Here is a 7,702-nt window from a genome sequence, read left to right on the forward strand (position 1 = left end):
AGTCCAGCTGGTGACAACAACCAGCAGAAAACTGGTGTTTTCAGTATACTACCACTGGCAGGAAATGAATTCCATGCACAAGCTGAGAGAACGTGGAAGGGGGTTCCCCAGTGGAGACTTCAGATGAGATGGAGCCTGGCTGACACCATGGTTGCTGCTTTCTGATACCCTACACAGAAGACACAAGCAGGCTGTGATCAGACTCCTAACACAGTGTTGTAAGATAAAAATTGTGTTGTGAGAAAAGCAGAATCATAACAGCCTTTTGAATAAATGTGAAATTTGCCTTTTTGTGAATAAAAAGTGTTTCTTTCAAATGTAACTGATAATTTAGTTCTTGCTTATTACTTTTCTGTGTGTTGTTTTGTTGTTCTAATAATGTAAAATTTTCCAAAAGGTCTTTTGGATTCCAAAAATCCAAAGAAACTGTTTCATTTTCCCTTAGCGAAAACTTCAAAGAGTAATATTTTAATAAAATGTACTTATTATTAGTCAACTATGGAATCATACTCAATTTTTTTTTCAAGTTGTAAATAAAAAGCTCAATATTTCACATGCTGGGTTTGAGGTTGGGATCACAACATATCACACATGAAGAATCACACTGGTTCCTAGAAAGCTGAGTTACATGGAACAACTTTGGCAACACACATGTGACACTTAAAAAGATCTTCAAAATGTGGCCATGAAGAAACATCTAATTATCTGGCCATTGCTGAATCAGTTATATTTATATGTAAAAGTGAGTCAAAAATGTAAAATGCAACATAAGCAATATTTGCATCTTTGAAGGGAAGAAGGTAGAAAAATAAGGTAGGTTTTTATCAGGAGAGTGAATGCCAGTGGAGGATGTTGTATGGGAAAACTGGAACACATATTTAAAGGTCTGTCCTCCTCGGGAATTAGAGCTGGTCTCTGCTAAGACAGAGAGGTCAGACTCTGCTCCTTCCTTCCTTTTAGGTGTTTGGACAGATGGACTTAGGCTTTGCTAAAGAGTCACATTATTCTGTCCAAATATGGATTTTGATGATGGATGAGAAACTTCGGAAGAAAGTATCACAGATAACTCTCAAAGACAAGGGGAAAAAATTTAACCTCAATGAGGAACCCTTACTTTGGCTTCAATGTAAAAGCAAACGTGATTTAAAAACATGATTGTACAAAGAGACATGACTGAAAGTTAAAAGGAAGAAGACAACTTAATCAGATTGAAATGGTAACAAGGAAACTTAATGAAAACATTGCCAAAGGGATTAATAAACACTGTTTTTATGAGGAAGAAACATGGAAGGTGAGTAAGGAGGAAAACTGTCATCATGGAAAAGTCTAAGACCAGATCAGGGAAGTTAGAACAAAGGATTTCCAGGCTCTTTTCTACTATCCAAGTCACAACAGTGCTAAAATTATTTCTTGATACTGTTCCCCCAAATTAACCTATTTTCTAAAAGAGAATGTTATTTTAATGACTAAAGAAAAACACTTAAAAACCGGTGCAACACTCTTCGTGTGCAGGAAATGCTCAGGATAGTCATGCTATTTGGACAATTAGAATCATATTTTGTGAAGCCCTTAAAGAATGGACTTGCCAGATGACAAACTGTAGGGATCCTCTACTGTACCACACAAAAATGGGAAATACTGTTAGATTCCATGAGTGCTCAGAATCATACAAGCACATTGAGTAGGAGTGACTGGGGGTGGTCTGTTTCATAGTTTATGTCTTTTCATATTTTATGTCATATTGACTAGTCCATAAGGTAGATCAGACATAGAGGTTCTAGTCGTCAACCTGCCTAATATAGTTTTATAAATTCTGCAATGTATAGATGCATGGTAGTCAGGGATTTTTATTTTATTTTTTTCTATTGGGACCAGAAATTTTGCCTTCACTGTCCTGCTAAAGACATGTTATCATTGCATTGTGTCCCCCTGAAAAGGTATGTTGAAATCTTAACTAACATATCTCAGAATGTTACCTTGTTTATAAATAAGATTGTTGTATAGGTAATTAGTTAAATTAAGATGAAGTGATAGGAGGCCATACGAAAACCCAGACACTGGGTGCTAAGACGAAGGTAAGAAGCTGCTAGTCAAGGAACATCAAATGCTATTCGTGACATCAGAAGCTAAAGGAAAGCATGAAATTTATTCCCCCTACTGAAGCCTTTGAGAGATCATAGACCTGTCAGCCCCTTGATTTTGAACTTCTAGCCTCCAGAAATAGGACACAATAAGTTTTCATTGTTTTCAGCCATTTAGTTTGTGGTCCTTTGTTATAGAGCCCTAAGAAATTAAAACAAATTGTGGTGCAGAGAATGCTGGTGATGCTGTTACAAGTAGTTAAAATATGGAAGGTATTTTGGAATTAGGTAACAGGTAGAAGCTGGAAGAATTTTGAGGTGCTTGATAGGAGTCTATACTGCATTGAAAAGAATGTTGGTAGAAATATGGATATCACAGCCAATCCTGCAGAAGAGTCAAAAAGAAAAGAGGAGAGCTGTACAGAAAGCTTCTCTTATTATAGAAAATAGATGTATCATCATGGACAGAATGTTGTTAGAAATGAATGTTAAAGCTGCTTCTGGTGAAGTCTCAGATGGAAATAAGGACCATGTTACTGGAACCTGAATTAAAGATGTTTCTTATTATAAAGTGAAAAAGAATTTGGCTAAATTATGTTCTACTGCACCGTGGTAGAAAGTGGGACTTGTAAGTTATCAATATGGATATTTAGCTAAGAAAATCTCAAGAAAAATGTAGAGACTGTTGCCTGGTTTCTCTTTCCTGGTTATAGTAAACTGTGAGAAGAAATAGATAAAGTGAAGAAGGAACTACTGAGTAAAAGGAAACTGACACGTAGTGATTGAAAATTCTCAGTTATCCAGAATACTTCCTCAGGAAACAGGGTCAAGCTGTGGCTGGAAAAACTAGAAATATTGCCAACCTGGGCAAAAAGAACCAAGATGAGTCTCTCTGGTCACAGAGCTACAGAGGCCAAGGTCTGGGCTGACAGGAAATCCTTGGCTCCAGAGTTTGTGGTAACCTGCTTTATTCCACAGGGACTGGACATTGCCCAGAACCAAGGAGGCAAGACCAGCCCCTCAGGCCAGAAGCAGACCATCAAGCTACAGAGAATCATTCTCAGGCTTTGGAGCATATGGGGGTTTTCTCTACTGAGTAGTGAACTTGCTTTAGTCTAGGGACCCTTGTTTTGTCATTTGAAGTTCTCTTTTTTGGAATGGGGGTGTCTACCTCATGCCTGTCCTACCGCTTTATCTTGGAAGCAGATAACTGTTTTGTAAGTCTCACAGATTTATAGATAGAAAAGAATTGTTCCTCAGGATAAGCCACAAACATCTGATTTAGATGACTTAGAAAACAAAATTTGGACTTTTTAAAGTGGTTATATTTAGATGAGATCTTGGATTTAGGACTGAGGTTGGGATGGTTATGAATCTGGGAATTGGGGATGAGGCGGAAGCATTGTGCATGTGGGAAGGGTATGCATTTGGGGGAGGGGAAAGAGAGTAGACTGCAATGGGTTGAATTGCGTCCTCTAAAAAAAATATGTTTAAATCCTAATCGTTGTACCTCAGAATGTAATTTTATTGAGAATGAGGCCCATTGCAGATGTAACTAGTAGCTAGAATACTGTGAGTCCCTGATCCACGACAACTGGGAAGCCTTCTAAGAAGGTGTTCTGCGATGACATGGTGACAAAAGGGAATGACATGTGATGACAGAGACAGGGAGGGGAGTTTTGCAGCTGTGAGTGAGGAAGCACCAAGGTTAAACACCACAGACTAAGAGAAAGTCCTGAAGCCAATTCTTGCTCAGAGACTTTAAGAGAGCCTGGACCTGTTTGAATCTTGACTTCTTATTTTTGCTGCTATTTTAAGCTACCCAGTACTTTGTGGTGGTAATTCAAGAAAACATAAAAGGAATATTAATATTTTTTCCTAAATGTTGTAATGTAGCTGCAATGGAATTCATAAGGACCCTGAACACTGTACTTTAGAAGCCAGACAGGCTCAGAAAAAGACTGGCTATGAAAAGATTAAGACCACTCAGTTGCTTGAATTTAAGAAACTTTTACTTATTTTTGTTTTCTAATTTGGTCCTCCAATTCTGTTCTTTCTGATGATAGCTATTAATGCTTATAGTGTTATTCAGATTAATTTTTTTTTTTCCCTGAGTGGCTCTAACCAGTGAATGTGTGTGATTTGAAATTCTTAAGTTATGGTAAATATACAACTTGCTGGACATCAAATAATGCTGTATCCAGCTATCTGGACCAACAGGTGTCTCTCATGATAGGAGACACTTCATTAAGAAGCAGTCCATGTTCACCTTTTATTATTTATTATTTTTCCAAATAATTAAATTAAATTAGTAAAAATGATATTGAAGAAATAATTGTATATAATATGTAGTGGGCTCCTAACAGCCAGTTACACTTAGAGTGCTTTATGTGACATGCTTGCATATGCTTAAAATTTATGATAGCATTATGTTTACACCATTTTTGAAATTAAGAAACTGAGGCACAGAAAGTTTTGATAACTTACCCAACATCACCGATCTGAAAAGCAGCAGACCTGGGAATTGATCCAGGTACAATAACTCCAGAGCCCAGTTTTCCAATCATTAAATTTTACTCTATAATGAAGTTGACCTCTGGGTCAGTACATGAGATATAGTGGGTTCACTTTCATGGCTTAACCCAAAGGATGTAGACTTCTGTACATGGCAGGCCCTAGAAAATTATCTGGCTTCATCTTAAGAGACAATGAGTGACGTACTGGCTCACTGCACTAATATGAGTAAATAATGAACAATTCTAACACAAGGTCAAAAATGTTTTGTCATTTTAATTAAGCCCACTATACTTACTATTAATTCTTCTGAAAAGACTATGGCCTACAAAGCTATAGAGATTCTATAGCAGTCTTTATTTATTTAATGGAATGGTGCTCTCATAAAGGGTGAGAGTATGGTCCTGTGGCTCAATGAGAGCTCATGTTAATCTAGAACTACCTGACATGGCATCTTTCTTACTTTGTGCTCTAGGATATGCCAATCTGAGGGGAGGCCATGGAATGGTGTATTATATGAACCTACCAACAGTGTAAATACAAATTAATAACAAATTTAATACTGTGGATGGCAGGCTTGGAGCTGTAAACATAAAAACACCCATTTCTGGAAACTTAGTCCTTCATATTCAGAATTCATGTCAGTATTTTCGTGAATTATGTGGTTGCTGAACCTGAAGGAAACATCTCCTTCTTTCATTTTATCTTCCATAATGGCAGAAGGGTTTCTATAACGTAAAGAAAATCTCTATAACCCTTAATGAGAAGTGTTTCCAAAACATCTGTTCCCAATTGGGAGGAAAGAATTAAAGAGTGAAATTTTCCACCTGTGAACAGCTCCACATAGAAGAAAAACCCTTATCTATCCGACATGTGAAAATGTGAACAGACAGTGAGTGCATAGCACATAGAAGCTTAAGCAAGTCCTAATCGCATGAGTTAACTTGTGCACATTTAAGAAAGAAACTAAAATATAAGCTCTTCTGTAGTCTGTCTTACATTAACTAATAAAAAATTTTGTCACGTGTGTCATGTTCTAATATCTTACTTGGGCCTGTCTCACCTTGTACTGAATGAGAAATAAAAAAGTTATTGCCGGAATGTAATACAACCAAGAAATCCCTGTTATCTGCTGCTACATTTCATAACATTTTATTTTTTTTATAATTTTTTATTTTTTAGAAACATGTAATATATTTTTATCCCCCGGCGTACAGGTATGTGAATCACCAGGTTTACACACTTCACAGCACTCACCATAGCACATACCCTCCCCAATGTCCATAACCCCACTCCCTTTCCCCCAACCCCCCTCCCCCCAGCAACCCTCAGTTTGTTTTGTGAGATTAAGAGTCACTTATGGTTTGTCTCCCTCCCAATCCCATCTTGTTTCATTGATTTTAAAACTTCTTGGCATATATAACAGCAATGAGTTATCGTTTCTTGAAATCCAGGGACATTGACTGTCAGCTGAACAGTGCTCCCGCTCCATGTGGAATTGCCAATGTCACATGCATCCACATTCACCTAGGTGCTCAGTGGGGGACAGAACATCTAAGAAGACATTTAGAAACCAAGATTTGTCCATAATCTCTCATTACGCAGTAATTGAGTTCAAGCTTCTTTACAAGATGGCAACTGCCCTCTAAACAGGAGTCTTCTAAGAGAACAAATCTCAGTTCACAAACACCTATCAGTCTTACTAATATCAAATTTGCCAAAGTAAGTCTCATAGCCAACCCTATAGTCAAGGTGGGTAAGGACAGTTTGGAGGCCCAGATATAGGAAAGTATGGTTCACGGGGGGTCACCAGTGTAGTGATCTATACTAAGGAGAAAAGTAATGACCTGATCATATACAGAATTTGACAATTTTTAATCAAATTTTTTTGGCTTCTCTTCTTTTGGAGGAGGGGGCTCTCTCAGTTCTACTTGGACTTTGAGAACAGTTGGGAAAGATCTTAGTAGTAAGGAGTCACAAAGTAGTATAAGTTTATCTAATTATATTTTAATGTAATTTTAAATAGAAAATAAATGAACTATTTCAAAAGTGCTTCAACTGGTTTGTGACTCTTGGCATTTTAAATCTTTCCTTAGAAGACATGGGAGAGAGAGAGAGAGAGAGAAAGAAAGAAAGAAAGAAAGAAAGAAAGAAAGAAAGAAAGAAAGAAAGAAAGAAAGAAAGGTATAATTAATTTTTAAACTTTAAAGGAGACAAGATTCTTACCTGATATTGTCCAATAATCCCTATGACAGGAAGAATAATGTTTCCCCCAAAGGTATCAATATTCTAATCCCTGATCTGGTGAACTAATTCCCTTACCTGGCAAAAGAGAAACTTCACAGATGTGATTAAAATAAGGATTAAGATCCTTAATTCATCATCACCCAGATGATCAGGCTGGCTCTTAGGTAATCACATAGCTTTATGAGAGAAGAGGGAGGCAGGGGAATGAGAGACAGAGATGTGATAATGGAAGCAGAGGACTGGATGATACAATTGCTGTCTTTGAGGATGGAAGAAAAGTCATGAACCAAAAGGAATTCAGGTGATCTCTGAAGGTTAGGAAAAGAAAGGGAATAGTATCCCCCCAGAATCTCCAGATTCCGTGTATACCTTGAGTTTAACTCTGTGAAACCTCTTTTGGACTTTGTCCTCTAGAATTTTATTTTATTTTATTTTTAAAAATATTTATTAATTTATTTTGGGGGGGTGAGAGAGAGAATCTCAGCACGACTTCCTACTGGGTTTGGAGCCCGATGAAGAGCTCCATCTCACAAACCTGAGATCATGACCCTGAGATCATATCATGAGACAAAATCAAGAATCAGACACTTAACCAACTGAGCCACCTAAGACCTCTGTCCTCCAGAATTTTATTATTTTATTTTAAAGACTGTATTTATTTGAGAGAGAACGAGAGAGATGGAAAGGAAGCATGAGCAGACTCCCCATTGAGCAGGAAACCTGATGTGAGGCTCCATCCCAAGCCCCTGGGATTATGACTTGAACCGAAGGCAGACTCTTAACTGACTAAGCCACCCAGACATCCTCAGAATTTTAAATAATACAGTCATGTTGTTGGAAGCCATTACATTTCTGGTAAT

The sequence above is a fragment of the Mustela erminea genome, chromosome 11 (genome assembly GCF_009829155.1).
Source record: "Mustela erminea isolate mMusErm1 chromosome 11, mMusErm1.Pri, whole genome shotgun sequence".
Lineage (NCBI taxonomy): Eukaryota > Metazoa > Chordata > Mammalia > Carnivora > Mustelidae > Mustela > Mustela erminea.